Here is an 18,088-nt window from a genome sequence, read left to right as displayed (position 1 = left end):
TGATCATAGAAAAATATGCCACAAGTCTTCGGAGTACTCTTCTTTGTTAGGCCATTATCATACTAGCGATTAGCGAGCATTATGTGTGTCATCGCTCCGATACGCATAACAGGAAAACGGATCAGGTCGGCATGAAAGTTGCCCGCATCCTATCATTTCATAGATGTTTTTCTTGTCATGCGGGCAACACGTTGTCACCCGCATGCGGCTTAAAAAAGGGGGAGCGAGCGCGCAGCAACTTCGCGAACACGCCGCGGCTGCGTAGTGAAGCCGTCGCGGACACTTAACGGATTTTTACAGGAGTATACAAAGCACATAACACTGCTATCTCTTTGCACGTCCGCGACGTTTTATTCGCTACGTGCCCACTGCCCGTCCTTTTTTACACAGCACGCCCCGACTCGAAGCCGCTCGCCAAGTACGATAAAGCACTTACAGTAATATTAAATATTATATAGAAAAATACATAGTAGGCGAACATGATTTACAAGTTACAACAAACATTTATTACTGTCCTTGTCGAAACGTATACGGCACAATATGCTTGCATTACCCCCAAATGTCACCAGATTTTTATCAAATGCCTCGTGCTATTGCTTATAATGCTACCCAGTACCCACCTTATTTATTTACCTATTTTCCCCATTTAAAACGAATTTACTATCCTAAATCTAATTCTGCACCAGTAGCAGTTCACCAACAACCTTAATAAACGAAAAAATCTCTTTACATTATTAGTCACACAGAGACTAAGTACAAAACTGTCTAGCGCAGACTATCTGCGAGTAAATCCAACCCCGTATATTCTTTATCCCTTATACATTCGAAATGAGTTCCTTTGTTTGAATACGTCATATTTTATTTATTCTTTGTACATCTGCTGCACACATGCATGAAAACGGTTCAAGCAATATTTCATGATATTAAATATTTACTAAGAAAATACAGCTGTAATACCCCGACCGCTACCTCGTTTTACGCGAATTCGGAGATATACGCGGTTTTTCATTTCCATTATTCAAGGCGAATCAGTGTCGGAACTCGGATACTCTACAAATCGATGGCATAATACAAAAAGTGGTGAATTTCGTCAAACAAATATTCTAGAATTTCTAGATTAACACAATCAAGAGCTAACAATTGACGAACTTATATAAATGATTCTTTTCTGAAGACTCTCTTCCCTATTAAACATATTACGTATATGTATTTATATGAAAAGTAGGACCTCGACTTATGCGAATTCTACGTACGCGCAATAATCGCGTAAGTCCGGGGTATACTGTATATTACTATTATATACAGGAACTAGCGACCCGCGTCGCACGGGTATAAAATATATAGCCACTGAAAAAATGATAAAAATCGATAGCATATGATATGATCGTGGTCTACTTCTTATATCAGTGTCAAATAACATAAAAATTGCTCAAGTAGTTCGCGAGATAAGCCCTTTCAAATAATTTCCCCCGTTTTTTCCACATTCTCCTATTAGTCTTAGCGTGATAAAATACAACCTAGCCTTCCTCAATAAATGGGCTATCTAACACTGAAAGAATTTTTCAAATCAGACCAGTAGTTCCTGAGATTAGCGCGTTCAAGTTAGCCCTTTCAAATAATTTTCCCCGTTTTTTCCACATTTTCCTCTATTTCTTCGCCCCTATTAGTCTTAGCGTGATAAAATATAGCCTATAGCCTTCCTCGATAAATGGGCTATCTAACACTAAAAGAATCATGAAAATTCGTTGCGTAGTTTTAAAGATTAAAGGGAACAAAGCGACATGAGGGAAAAAAGCGACTTTGTTTTATAATAAGTATAGATACCCCGTCATCATATTCGGCCATCTTTCGTGCATATTTTGGCACTTTGATCGTGCATATTGTATAACTCTGGCTGGTTAGGTTTAAAAATCTATATTTGACTTTGTAAGATATTTTGATGTTGTCAGAAAAATTGTGAATTATTACGAGAATATATCGGTTTGCATCAAGACGTGGTTTTTATCTTTAGTTTTTTATACATTTAGTTTCCAGTTAAACATTTGGTCCTTCGAGCCGGATAGAAATATTATCAGTACCTATGGATACATTATTAAGCATTCAGGAAGAACTGAAAGGGCAACTTTTAAAATTGAAAATAAACTTCAAAAAAATGTTCCAAGGAAAGGATTACAAAAGCGTATGTAGAAACAAGAGTGCAAGCTCTAGAGACAAAATGGCAAAAATTTAATGATAATCATTTACAAATTATATCAGTACGCGGCAAGGATCAGATATTGGCATATTTTTCGGACGATACTTACTCCGAGATGGAAGAATTTTTTTTGGAGTTTAAATCGGAATTACAACACCAATTACAGGAATTTGCGACAGTATATAGCGATAAAACCATGGAAGAAGACCGTGCTGGAAATTCTAAACAGGCAAATTCGTTTGTAAAGTTGCCACAGATTAGTATACCAATTTTTTCAGGTGTCTATACTGAATGGCTCAGCTTCCGGGATTTGTTTATATCACTGATCCACAACAACATGGCAATAGACAAAGTTCAAAAGCTGCAGTACCTGAAGGCCCATCTCATCGGAGAAGCTGCGCAACTTATAGTTCATTTACCTATTACTAATGATAATTACGACCAGTGCTGGACTTTGTTAGAAGGGAGGTATAACAATAAACATTTCTTAGCCAATTGTATACTTAGAGATTTTTTTAATCAACAGGACCTTCCAACAGAGTCAGCTATGGCTGTTAAACAATTATTAGATAATATTACTAGCATGTTGCACTGTCTCACAAATTTAGGTATTGATACAAGCACGTGGGACATAATTGTTATATACGTAGTAAGTATGAAACTCGATAGGGAGTCAAGGAAACTGTGGGAGTCACGGGTAAGTGAGTTTACCAAATTTAATAGATTAGCTACTTTAGACCAATTCAAAGATTTTTTGTTAAATAGATTCCACGCACTTGAATATCTAGAAACAAATATGCCAAATTATGTACCGAAATTTCAAATAAATAATAGTAAAATTAGGCCTGGTGAAGTAGTACACTCCTTACACTCCTACAAGATTCCTTGTTGCTTTTGTAAACAAAATGATCACAAAATAAGTAGCTGTCAAGAATTCGTTAGGTTGTCAATCGCCCACAAGCGTAACTTTGTCCAAGACAATAAATTGTGCTTTAACTGTTTAGCCAATAATCATATTGCAAAAAGATGTCTGAGTTCAAATCGATGTCGATTTTGCAATAAGCAGCACCATTCACTCTTGCATTTTATTAACGATGATCGTATGAATCTATCAGGTAATAGTAATAGTCCGAACACGAATATTGCATCGCAACTGTTAAATGATAGGGAGGAGCATTCAACAAATAGTTTTTTATCTCAAAATAACGTAGGTTACTATTCATTATTAGCTACGGCGATCGTTAATGTGAAGTCCAAGACAGGAAGGATTTTACAATTACGGGCTCTGATTGATCCAGCATCACATATATCATTTGTGTCAGAGGCAGCTGTTCAATTACTTAGCTTGAAGAGATCAGTGGTTAAAGAAAACATATCAGGAGTAGGAGGCGTTCCATCTGTTATAGTGAAGTCGAAAACCGAGCTTAATCTTTATTCAGCTGATAGTACAGTCAAAGTCGAAGCGTTTGTCTTAGACAAATTAACAGGCTTATTGCCACCTAGGAGAGTAATAATTGAACCATGGCCGGTTCTGAATAATGTCAATATGGCTGATCCGGAATTTTACATACCTAATAAAGTTGATCTTCTGTTAGGAGCGGATGTTTATGGATTAATTTTAAAGGAAGGTTTATGCAAGGGCCCTTCAGGATCTTTAGTCCTACAAAATACTATATTCGGTTGGATAGTAACTGGGAGCAATAAAAAGCAATCAATAGGAGATTTTTCAACTAGCATGCATGTTTGCGTTGATGAGCTTATTCAATCTTTTTGGGATTTACCAAATGAACACAATCTTACTAAAGCAATTTTATCCGAAGGGGAGCAACGATGTGAAGATATATTTACAGCTACTACAAGTCGCGATGAGAACGGTCGGTACATTGTTGAAAAACCCTTTAAGACTGACAATATACAGAATTGCCTTTACAGCCAATCGCGGAATATAGCACTTAAAAGATTTGTTTTATTGGAACGTTGTTTAGAGGAAGATTCTTATTTAAATACAGAATTTATTAAGACATTGATGCTATTAGCAACAGACGAAGGTGGTAAATATCTACTAGCGGCCGAAAGAGTAACAATTATATATTAATATTTTGAATGATAATATTTTGATGTCAGGTTGTCAAAATATAAATGAAGCTAAACAAATATACAAGGAAATGAATGGTATAATGAAAGAAGGCGGGTTCGTGCTACAAAAATGGAATAGTAACGGTGAAGAATTAAGAGAGTATATGCAGAAGAATGTAAGGGAAAGGAATGTAGAAAACGTTAAGCTAGAGGAACAATCTGAGATTAATAAAATGCTAGGACTTACCTGGAATCGCCAGCAGGACGAATATGAATACGGAGTAAAGTTGCCATTGAGATCACTGGATGGACAATGTATAACTAAAAGAAATGTTGTCGCGGATATAGCTAGATTATATTATGATCCGTTAGGAGGGATAGCACCAAGTATAATTAGAGCAAAAATGTTTATTCAGAAACTGTGGATATCAGGTATTGGTTGGGATGAGTACTTACCGAAAGAGCTTCTCGAAGAATGGTTTATCTATCGTTATGATCAAGAAAGGCTAGCGGAGTTTCGGCTACCAAGTTGGACTAATTCAACGACGGACAACGGAAGTCGAGGAACTAAGGGGTATATATTTGTCTTTTTGTATGTATGTCTACCAGGGCTGTCCATCTTGAAGCGGCTAGTGACTTGTCATCTAAAGGTTTGTTTGATGGCTTTTAGGAGGTTTGTTGCTAGAAGAGGGCATTGCAGTAACTTGTATAGTGATAATGGGACATCGTTAAGAAACATACCGTGTTGGACAAGGTTACGCGGATGGGAACAGTAAAATGTAAGGATACGTGTGTTTAAAGCGATCGGTATCAAAAATTTGTGTATTATCAACTGTTGAATAATATAAATTATTTCATTGAAATATTATAATAAATTTTGTTCTCACTATATATAAACCTATATATTATAACAAACTCTGCAGAATTTAAATATTAGTATAGATATGATAACTAGTAATTGGTTTTACTATGTCTGATTGTGAGTCTAATTGTTTTATTTTTTTGTAATTTCAATATGTTTAAAGTTAATTTTATTTATGGTTATGCTACTGTTATAAGTCTTGTTAATGTATATTATGTTGTTAAACTTATAATAATATGATACTTTTTTTTTCCAAACTATCACTCGTATGATAAGAAGTAAGCGGCCATATTTTGATTGAGATACAGTCCACTTAATTACTATATTTTAATATTTATGTCATCATTTTCACCTGTGGGAAATGTTATGTTAAGTTTATTGTTACGAGTATATTATCTTTAGTTGCTATTTATCTTAAAGTGCTATCCTTTTCTTATATTATAGTTAAAGACTGTCGTCTTTGGGGGGGGCTATGTATAACTCTGGCTGGTTAGGTTTAAAAATCTATATTTGACTTTGTAAGATATTTTGATGTTGTCAGAAAAATTGTGAATTATTACGAGAATATATCGGTTTGCATCAAGACGTGGTTTTTATCTTTAGTTTTTTATACATTTAGTTTCCAGTTAAACACATATTATAATCCAATGTCTAATGATTATAATTATTAAGTATCAATTACTGATACTTGAGTTTTGATAGTGTATTTTTTTTTAATTTTAACAAATTATTGCATTGTCATTGGCTATTACGTACATACATACAGCCCAAGCTAAAAGCGTGTTAAAAATAGAACACGAAAAAAATGCGAAACAAACAAAGCCCTGATTATGTAAGTGGTAACTTACACTTTCTAGATATTTGATCTATCAGACTAACAGCCTACGGTTATAATGGACATAATATTTACGTGGTATTTAGGCTCTATCAACGGCATGACTATATAAATCTAGGTAAGGCTGGCTGGTACTACTTACGCTTATATTTGGACATAATATTATGGCATTTCTTAAATACATCGTAGGCAGAGTAGACAGAACTAATGGCCGGCATTCACGAGCGATCCATTGATCTATTTGGCACGCTGTCGATCCAAAATTCGTCCATAAATGTGAAAACACTGTCGCGACGCGATGGAATTCCAACTGCACCGAGCCAATTATCGCGGTGCGCTCGTGAATGCAGAAAACAGACGGTCCGGTCGGTGTAGGCCGTCGTGCCATAGTTACGGCACACTTGTTCGTGAATGGTGTATAACTCGCGAGCCAAAGACGCCACTTTGATTTTAGTTTTCGTTTAGAACACGTCCGGTGCTGTCAACCCTAGATACACTCAAAATGATCAAATGGAACGGCTCGCTGGCGTGTTCGTGAATGCCATGAGTTTGGCTCGGCGCGACATTGAGTATCAAGAGCGCATAAGAGCCATAATAATATGGATCACTCGTGAATGCCGGCCTCAAGGAGTACCTCGACTTCAAATAACGGGACTATACGCGAGTTAGGCGCGACCAGGGCGCGACTGTCTCTTTCAACATGTTTCACAATGCTGAATTCGGCCAATATGACATATACTACAGTCTACGTCAAACGTATCTAGACACGCGGTAGCGTGTCAAGCCAAGTTCCAGCATAACAGAACTGACGAGCAGCACCGTGTGTAATATTACACGAACCATTTGCAGCTACTTTTGACCCCCTCATAATTCAGAAACTATTTCACATAAACGTTTCAAATTTGGTATATAAATTTTTATTTATTTATTTAGGAAATCTTACAGCTAGAATAACAAGTAGTTTTAAAATAATGGGACTTGCGAGATAAATATATCGCCCATGACTATTAACATTGTCGGATGTGAAAAACGACAACTTTACAGGAGAGCGATTCAAAGTCTAAATTGTGCATAACTTTTTACTTATTTCAAGTAGGATCATGAAATTTCAGGGTTATACTATAAAAGTTATTTACGTTTGATATGCTTTTATGAGTATCTCGTATTTTATGCCTAAATATGAGAAAAGTCACTTCACCTTTTTAACGGGGTACGAGTAATGCTGATTTGTCGGAAGTGCCAGAACCGACATTGTTGCTTGTAGAAAATCGATGATTGCTTGTCGGAAGTGGCATTTACGTCATTGTTAAGTGATAACTGTTTATTTAAAAATATGTCGCATGTAGAAATTACCAACAAAAACGACAACAATTTAAAGAAAAAAAATATTTTTATGGACTTCTGTCAAATAAAACGTAAAAACAATGTACGTATGAAAATACAAAACATTTCTTATGATTTAAATAATTCGGAAAATCAAATTTTCATCCGAAATGAAAACTTACTTAAAACATTGAAATTAAAAATTATTACCAACACTATTTTGTTGACTTTTGATAGCATAATTTAAATTAACTAAACAAAATAAAAAATAAAAATATATATTAATTATAAAGAGAAAAAGTTTGTTTTATTCGTATGTTTGTTTGTATTGAATGGGCTCAATAACTACTGAACTAATTTTAAAAATTCTTTTACTTTTGGAAAGCTACATCATTTGCAAAGAACACAGGCTATGTATTATTCTGAAAAATATTAGGGATCCTACTGAAAATAGCAAAAATATAACCCAAAGTGGTAAAAGTTTGCCAAAAATTTCAATATTTCGCTTCCGCTACGAAAAATACTGATGATACATCAAAATAATGTTGCACATGTTTATAGTACTCATCATTATCTACAAAAAAGCCCAGGGCAGCTTATGTTTATCTTTTATGGTTAACGAATAATAACCATTACTTTCATTAAAAGATTTACTTCAAATCATCTCCTTCTAGCGTAACTTTTTTTTGCAAATTCGTTATTAATCCTTACCTACATAAATATCAAAATATTAATTGGAATTATGTGAAACAGAATTGTCCTTTAAATTATTACCATGGGCCAAATATTTTAGAAGTAAGGACAGTTGGATTAAAGCTCAAAATAAGGCGCCCGCGCCGACGCGGCAACGGCGGCGGCTATCGATCTCATCTAGATCTTCCAAATATGCTGGAGACATGATAGTGCCTAAATGTGTGGGGAATACAGAAAGTACTGACGAAGGACTGACTGTTTTGCAAGCCCATGAAACGAAGTTTGCGGAGTCAAGTAGTTCTTAAAAATTTCTACATTTTAGGACACTTACGTACCACCACAGCCTTTATTTACATGAAAAATTGAGATTAGTATTTATTAGATTAATTATTCAAAAGCAGTCTTCTTCATCCGAGATTTTATTTGATCTATTGTAGTATTTTAAATAGCATTTTAGATATTATTTTTGGGAATTATGTCACTTTTACATATTTTGAGTAAGTCTTTATGTTTGTTGCCTACCTGCTTAATAGCAAAATGCCAAGAAAGTCTGGCTTTATTGCGGCTACTAGTCACCAAATCGCAAAACCATGAAAAATACGATTAATAAAAAAATATATATTAATATTAATTCATTATAAATCCACATAACAATGTCGGAAGTGGCACTACCGACAATTTAACCATTTATAAAACCGATTAAAAATGTCGTATGTGGTACTACCGACATTTTACACATTGGAAAAACCGGTTAAGAACGTTGGATGTGGTACATCCTACAATTTTAAGTTACCTACGATAAATTAATGTTGATGAAGTTAAGAATTCATCTCATAATCAAATCTAAAGCAATAAAACATAAGCTATACTGTTAAAAATATTATAAACAATAGTAAATACGATTTTCCGCACTAGCGTTAGCTTTGGACATAATATTACCATCAGCATTTTTTGCCCTTTATTATTTTTCTTCATTTCGTTGAGTACCAAGTTTTAATTGGCCGTGCTGATCTTTTAGACATTGAAAATGGCGTCGAAAAGTAAAAAAATGTAACTACGGTAGCAAAAAAACAAGTGACAGCGCGACGTCCATTCCCTCCGTTAACATAGTCGGATGTGGCACATCGTGCGCTCTTACTCGCTTCCGCGTTCCGTTAATAACGTAGGTAGTGACTATCCGATATTGTTAGCGGGCTATCTTAGTAATATACGTCATTTTTAATGTGGCTATTTCAGAAACTACGCATAATATAGATTTTTTCTTTTCAGCTCACGATAGCCTTGGTTCTAAGGATTTATTTTATGAAATAAAACAAAAATGACGATTTTGCACATCCGACATTGTTAATAGTCATGGGCGATATACTCTTAATTTCATAAGCACAGCTCAAATGGTTATTAAGATACCTATAACCGTCCGAAAATCTACATTTTTATCACTTACTGACTGACCTATAGATCAAAATTCTAACCCAGATGACCTATACGGAATTAAAATGTTCAATAACTTTATGAAATGACTGATGTAATGAAAACTGGCCAAGTTATATCTAATCTACTTTAACATCTCACATTATTTAAATAACAGCATTTGTTATAGATATTCAATAAAGCAAAAAAATAGACTCTATTTCATAATGATATTTGGTTCCTATACATACATATTTTGATTTTCCATAGAACTTGGCACTCATTTACTCGTAGATCTCCATCCTTTTTACGGCGAAGTCCATAGACAAGAATAATGTTTGTATGGAGCTTGGCTTTCCAGTTTTATTACATTTATGTTTTTGATGGGATCGAGATCTCTTCTGAGGCGACCTACTCGTTAGTTCTGTTTACTCTGTCGTATTATTTGCCCGAAAGTTTCGAGGAACAAGCAGTATTTGTTCTCTTGCAGGACTAGATGCAAAGACAAATCCTTCGCTGAAGTGATTACATGCACTGATATTGCCTTCCTTACAAGGCCCTTGTTCGAAGTTTAAACGAGAAATAGTTTACTAGCTTTATGAGCAAGAAATCAGCTGACGAAAAAACATTCTAAAAGTAAAAAACGTAATATGTTATATGGGTGATTCTACAAAAATTGGGTAACTCGCTGTCACCAGTCAATATAAATTAAATCACATTCTATTTTAAAGTTTTTATACTTAATTTTAAAAGTATGTAATCTCCTTTAATTGGTCACTCAATTTCAGAGATGTAATTTAATTAGAAATTGTATATAATTAAAGAGTATGCTCAAAACGTCAGTTCTTTGGCCTGTCACAAACCCAAAAACGTTCAATCAAAAGACTGTACATCAGATTCTACGATTAATTTCAGAAAACTCGATATATAATTACTATCTCTAATGTACGTAATAATGAATGTCAGGACTTTCATAATGTAAAAATATTTACAATGTATTTAAAAAAGAGACGAAACTTTGTCATAGGTTTCATTCGTCAGTCCTTTGTGTAACTTTCAAATGCGAAAATTTTCACCAAAAAGCACGTATACATGGTCAAATACCTATTAATTATGTTTTGTTGGTAATATTGTCAGCTAAGAACTGCAGCATTTCTTTGCCACTATTACAGTATGAGTGCTAGCTCGTCGGATATGACAATATAATCTTGAGCAGGGCCAGTCAAAAACCCAGTACTGTGGGTAAGTCGTTAATTCCTTATAAATCTTAATTTTATTTTGATTTCTATACTGTTTACTATGATTAGTAAAAATTTAATATATTGATATTAGAAAATACGAAAAGAAACATTAACTTTAATTATAACCTTGAATTTATGTCGAAATCATCAGTTCTTTGGCGTCAGTCCTTTGGATGAAATCGTGCCAACGGACTGATATGTTGCCAGAGTACTGATGTTTTTTTCTTTAAGATCACTTTTATCACAACAATTAAGGTGTGTTAACTATTTTTTTATTTATTTTAGTGTAAAATATAATGTCGCCTACCACAAAAGACAAATTTGACCGAAGGATAATATATTAAATAAGAAAAGAGAAGCTGAAAAGACTTTTTTGCCGAGAATCAAACTACCTCTTTAAATAAGCTGAATTAGCAAAGAAAAACAAGGATTACAAAATATACTTAAGAAAAAGAGAAAGGGCAAAGAAAAAAATGTTAAAGAAACCTCTAAAGCAAACGGTTAACTTGAAAAAATTGGTCAAGTCGAGTCAGTCTCCAGCACGAAGCCCTCGTGCCATAAAATGGTTATTTTCGTATGAGAGCTCCCTTTAAGTGTTTATTTTATTTTAATTTTATCATCTACTATGAAAGAAGAAAAAAAATAGTATTTTGTGAACATTTCAAATGCCCAGCTAGTGCCATTATTGACATTGAGTTAAAAGGACAAAAAAGTATATTATTTGTATAGGAGACCCCTTAAATATTTATTTTGTTATAATGTTATTGTTTATTATTAAAGTAAGAACAAGATTAAGTAAATACTTAATCTTGTTCTTACTTTATATTATCTTAGAGTATATAAAATTACCTGGTTGCATTATTGACATCGACCAAAAAAGGCACAAAAATCACGTTTCTTGTATGGGAGCCCTCTTAAATTGTTATTTTGTTTTTATTTTTGTATTTTCGTTATAGCTGCAACACAATTATACGTCATTTGTGCAAAATAAAAACTATCTAGCCATCACTGTTCTTGAGATACAGCCTGGTGACAGATAAATATATAGACAAATGGATGTACTGACGGACATATGGACAAAAAACGAAAACTTTAATTCTGTTGTTTGTTGATATTAATTATTAATGTATACTGTTAAGTAAAAGTACTTAAAAGTAAGAAGAAATGTTTATAACAATTGTCAAAATTCTTATAAAGGTGTGATAATGTTTTCCCCGCATTATTACAAAATATTTATCGATATTTAACTTACTAAGAACTTGATACATTAAAATAATTAAAGTGATATAATCATAGTATATAAGCGTTTAATAAATGCCACAAATGTCATATATTTCTAATATGTTTGCGTTACATATCAGTACTGTGTCACCCTCGTCAGTCCTCTGGCAGTCAAATTCAGAAAAATCGAAATATTTTAAAAACTACTCTAAAAAATGACTGTCCCGATTTGCAACAATATATTCATTATATAACCCATCTTTTAAACCCAAAGATGTCTAAATTTACCATAAAAACTACAGTAAACAAAATATCCCTAAAAGTTACCCAATTTATGTAAAAAAAAACAATAATAAAAAAATAAAAAGGTAATAAAACAATATTAAAGTGCCTATGTTATAAATCTCGTCATTTTAATATACAGTATTAATATTCTATGTATTAAAATGCCGAGGTTTATAACATACATTAATTTTGTTTTGCGTACAAATAAATAACAGCTCGTGAAAATATTTCACTAAATTTAAATTTTCGATACGTGGGAGAGCCATGCTTCGACACGAATGGGCCGGCTCGACCGGAGAAATACCACGTTCTCACAGAAAACCGGCGTGAAACAGCGCTTGCGTTGTGTTTCGCCGAGTGAGTGAGTTTACCGGAGGCCCAATGCCCTACCCTATTCTTTTCCCTACCCTCTCCTATTCCCTTCCCTTCCCATCCCTACCCTCCCCTATTACTCTATTCTCTCTTAAAAGGCCGGCAACGCACCTGCAGCTCTTCTGATGCTGCGAGTATCCATGGGCGACGGAAGTTGCTTTCCATCAGGTGACCCCTTTGCTCGTTTGCCCCCTTATTTCATAAAAAAAAATATATGTATGCGAGGAATGAGGCTCATAGCGCATTTGTGTTTCTACAACTTATAATGTACAGCAGTTTTCGCGAGATTTTCTTCGCTAATAATTATAAGTAGGTTATAGACATGCATATTATAATTTACGAGCTTTTGCCCGCGGCTTTGCTCGCGTTAAGAAGTATTATTATATTATATACAAACTTTCATCCCCTATTTGAACCTCTTGGGGTCTGAATTTATCAAAATCCTTCCTTAGTGGATGCCTACGTTATTACATCTACCTGCATGCCAAATTTCAGCCCAATCTGTCCAGTGGTTTGGGCTGTGCGTTGATAGATCACTATGTCAATCAGTCAGTCAGTCACTTTTGAGTTTTATATATAAAGATAACTAGCTCATATCCACACAGCAAAATCTAATTATTATCCCACGGAAAAATTATACTTTTTTGGCATAATGAGAACCTAATTAATCCACAGCATAATAATAGTACCTGGATGACCGAGCTTTGCTCGGTATAACAAACACTCATTGCTTCGTGTTACTTAACAACGCCATCTGCTGGAATAGCTTTAGCTGTTGTTGTGTCGTTAAAGCAATTAGTTGCTCACAAAATAGTATTATTATTCGCCAATAGATGTCAGGAAGAGTCATATTTTTCAGTTTATCGATTATCGATAAAACACGAATAAAAAGACATTTTCTAAAAATGATTCCTAGCTAGATCGATTTATCGCCCCCGAAACCCCCTATATACTAAATTTCATAAAAATCGTTGGAGCCGATTCCGACATTCCAATTATATATATATACAAGAATTGCTCGTTTAAAGATATAAGATAAGATAACACCTGGCCAAATTGTTTGAAAACTATTTCCGTTCAGAATTTATTGCCTGATTCACAAACACGCGTAATTGAACATAACTTACAGACTTGTGCCTTTTTAACTTTATTTGAACTTTAACCTAATGATTCTACAGTATTATATTCCTACAAGTTCTGTATATTTAACTCGAGGACTTACACAATCTTTGAAACATCTTATTCGCTTGTTTCGTCATTCTTATAAAGTAACAAAGTCAGAAACTTGAAGAATAAGCTACCGGACAGGAAACGGAACGTCACAAATATAGAAGAACAATAATATTTTTGTCTTCTATTATTTTCATTTTTTATTTTTATCCGCCAGGATAATGGAGATGGCAAATGATCCCGAGATAAAACATTTTAGCCTAGGCCGATATAATCAGTTATGGATGATTTTATATGTTACCAACTGTCCCGGCAAACGTTGTTTTGCCATATATATTTTTTTTGTATGAAAAATAGATGTTGGCCGATTCTCAAACCTACTCAACATGCTCACAAAATTTCATGAGAATCTGTCAAGCCTTTTCGGAGGAGTATGGCAACGAATACTGTGACACGAGAATTTTATATATTAGATTCTTCGGGTGGAGTAACCACAGTCTAAAGTACTAAACCTAAAGGTACCGTGCGTTCCTATTTTTGCCGCGACTAACCGCGATCGACAAAAATTAAGTGCCACTTTATGACATAGGCTATAATATAGCTATATATAGGTTTCATATTACTTACTCTACCCCACAAGCGGTGGCAGCATGGTATGGCATGGTAAAAGATCGGAGTCGTTCTATTATTCAACACAAAACAAACTAATGAAAACCTCAGATGCTCAGACCCGGTGAATGTTCTCAGGTGTATTTTATAATAATTACACGAATGGCGTTCGTACTACATGTAGTTACTACATAGTAAACATACTACTGTTAGTACAGTACTTAAAGTAGTAGATTGTCGTAGAAAAAAGGCTACTGCACGAGCCGTAGCAATGCGTCCGCGCGAATTAGCGGTTCGGCCGCTACATCGCGAGATTTTGAGCATTAATTGTATGTGAATGAGAGCGCGGCCTTGTCGCTACCTATTTAAAAATCGTTACATAGTCATTTTAGTTTGTTTGTTTGTTTGTTTGTTTGAACACGCTAAGCTTAGGAACCCATTTGTTGGTTGGTTAGATAGCCCATTTGTTGAGGAAGGCTATATTTTATCATGCTAAGAATATTGCTAGGTTATTATTTATAGAGCAATTTTAGAATTTGCGAAAATATCACTTAATGTATTGCTAGGTTATTAGGTTTCAGGTTTCAAGTTTAAAGGGTTGTAGGATTCTAATTGTGACTCGTCCCATAGCAATATCCAATGCCGCTAAGTGTAGTGCTATAGCTGAAACTTCACCAAATGAGACTAAACACTAACGTTAATGTAACATAACCCAACGAAATAACGAAATAACTTCTTCAATCCATTTATCTCATGCTAGCGTACTTATATATATAGTTTTAATCTTTATTTAAGGAGTTATGTTAGTGGCGTAGTTCTTACAAACTATGCCACTCCGTTAGACCATCTACATAATTAATATAATAAAATTGGACGTTGACGAAAACCAGTAATCACAAGGTGCATGTAAATTCCCGTTTCCCGCAAATCCCACATCAATACCGGGAACATATTGTAACACGTCAGGGAACACTTCCCGCACCCTAGCACCTCCAACACCCCCCCGCAGCTCCAACACCCACCGGCACTTCTAACACACCCCGGCCGGACCGCAACAGATTGCTGTGTAATTAACACTCGCCGCGCTGGTACAACTGGGACAGAACTAATATATCAAAAATACGTTACTAAATAGTAAACACTATTTATTAAGAGCCAGTCCACACGGCGCGTTGGGTTGCGATGCGTCATCGCAACGCAAACATTTGGACGGATAGCCGGCCACACCGGCCTGCTTTGGCGCAGCGCCCGCCCGCGTCGTCTCGGGGGCTGCTGTCCGTCATGTGTGCGTTGCGACGATGCAGGGCGCCGTGTGAACACCTTGGTTATTTGTATGTTAAACAATGCAACGGCAGCGCTGCGTCGGCGCAACGCTGACGCAACGCGTTGTGTGGACTGATTCTGATACGTACTTAATAAATATAGGTAACTTCCATACTAATGTACTATTATAAATGCGAAAGTGTCTATCTGACTTACCTCTTCACCCCTAAAACTTCTAAACTGGTTTCGCTGTTTGGTGTGGATGTACTTTGAGTCCCGAGAAAGAGACATATAGATACGAAAAAATATATGGTTTACGGGCAATTAACGCATTATGGAGCAACGGGAGTCATTTAGTTCCTTCATATAATATTATAAGACTAGATGTTTTTCGCACTGTTCACTGTTTCACAGTTTGTTTATGGCGTCACCGTATTTTGTTGTAAACCTAAAACTCTACATGCAGCTTACGTGCAAAAATTTTATTCAATGTCAAATGTTCGAAATTAAGGTTCTCCTTGTTTTTCTCGAAAACGGTAAGTTGAAATGAAAATTTTATATCTTTGCGAATTTCCAGCTCTAATGCAAATTTTCAGCTCTTTGCGAATTATTCCTAGGTCGAATATTTATTTTTTCTAGTTAATTAGAGTACTTTAATTTTCAAATAGTATTATATGTGATACAGGAATTCCCAATGCTACAGTCTACATTACTATGTTAACAGAGAAACGGATTAGATTGAGTAAATCAAACAGACGTATATATCCAAGACGATCCCTTATTTATATTTCCTTGGGGATAATTTTCAATACTGTATCAAGAGATGTTTACCAATTATCCTATTTAAATTATGTAATGTTATTGTGTAAAAAGACGTTAGTTAAGGGGAAAACATTGCATAACTATGAAATCTGTAGTATCTTAAAAGTGTCCAAGGTCGAGAACGTAAACACTTAACAAATTAGAAAAATCAGCCAAGTGCGAGTCGGACTCGCGCACGAAGGGTTCCGAACCATTATAAAGCAAAATTAGGCTAAAATTTGTATTTTTGTATGGGAGCTTCCCTTTTTTTTATATTAAAATGATTATTAAATATTAAAGTACACATATAATTAAGACAGACGGACAGACAATGAAGTCTGAGTAATAGGGTCCCGCTTTTACCCTTTGGTAACGGAACCCTAAAAAACCGACTCTTTCCAACAAAAAAGGACCATCCAAATCGGTTCACGAACGGCGAAGTTATCCGCGAACAAACAAGAACTTTTTAAAGCCGGGTAAAAATACAATACAAATTGGAACAATTATGCTCATTACACCGTACACGAGCATTTTCTCGTCGTCGAAACGTACAAAGATTATTTCAAGTACTTCAGCTTAATGTACGTACTTCATATGAGTAGATGAAATTACTCCGGTGTTGCTTTATAGTCAATGTAATAAATTTTCTTTTAAAGCTAAGTTATATCGTTTGCTTTTTGTTTCACAAAATATTATAAAACCGAATAATAAAAAAATGCAAACCTCTAATAGGGAGCCCCCGCCCCCTTAAATATTTGTTATAGTTTATATTACTTATAAAGTACGAATAATTTTAGAAGTGCATGCGTGCATGCTTCGGCACGAATGGGCCGGCTCGACCGGGGAATACCACGTTCTCACAGAAAACCGGCGTGAAATAGCACTTGCGCTGTGTTTCGCCGAGTGAGTGAGTTTACCGGAGGCCCAATCCCCTACCCTATTCCCTCTTAAATATAAATCTTATATATATATATATATATATATATATATATATATATATAGATTAGATAAAATTTTTAACACGCTTTTCTTATCTTGGGCTGTAATATGTATGTAACGGAAATTATTAGCACGATTTTCACATTTCTCCAAAAGTCTAATTAATTCGAAACTATGCATACGTATGAGCCAATGACAATGCAATAATTTGTTTATTTATTTATTTATTTCAACATTTATTGCACACAAGACAGTATTTACCTAGAAATTGACACAGAAAAACGACACAAAGGACTGCTTATTTCCAAAGAAATTTCTTACAGCAGCCCTACGGAGAGAGATGTGACATAAGACATCAGATAGGGCGTGCACAAATATAAAATTAAACTTTGAATCTATGTTATATACTTACATAACTAATAATAATACTATATGAATTATAAACAATAATAATAAATACTATACAATATGTCTATAATACATAAATACTATATGTATATTTAATAACGGTACTTAAATGGATTGAGATTCATGAAGATAGTGCTCCTTTAGGCGTCTCTATAATTTGCTGAAATTTTTAAAAATAACTAATTAAGGAAAGCGTGTTTTTTTATTTTTTAAGTTATGTAACGTTTGCGTTTCTTTGCCATATAAAGTATTTCGCCCGTATTATTTTATTGAAGTGACTAACGGCCGTTCTGAATATTTGATCTATCTCTGGTTTTGCCCTACTAGAGATAGGAATAGCTCACAATTGATATAATTTTATGTCTAATATGAGCTATTCCTATCTC

The 18,088-nt window shown here is 34.6% G+C and overlaps 1 protein-coding gene and 1 long non-coding RNA gene across 3 annotated transcripts in view; both read left to right on the top strand.

Moving 5' to 3' along the window:
• Positions 1–18,088, top strand: part of LOC121726327 (neuropeptides capa receptor-like) — an 89,104-nt gene that overhangs the window by 48,020 nt on the left and 22,996 nt on the right. The gene's annotated exons all lie outside the window — the stretch shown is intronic.
• LOC121726328 lies at positions 131–17,163 on the top strand. The gene is made up of 3 exons (XR_006035523.1): positions 131–190; positions 3,038–3,042; positions 17,153–17,163. It is a non-coding gene; the product is annotated as an uncharacterized LOC121726328 (long non-coding RNA).

Source organism: Aricia agestis, chromosome 4 (genome assembly GCF_905147365.1).
Source record: "Aricia agestis chromosome 4, ilAriAges1.1, whole genome shotgun sequence".
In the NCBI taxonomy this organism is placed as follows: Eukaryota; Metazoa; Arthropoda; class Insecta; order Lepidoptera; family Lycaenidae; genus Aricia; species Aricia agestis.
This window is presented reverse-complemented; position numbering and strand designations above follow the sequence as displayed.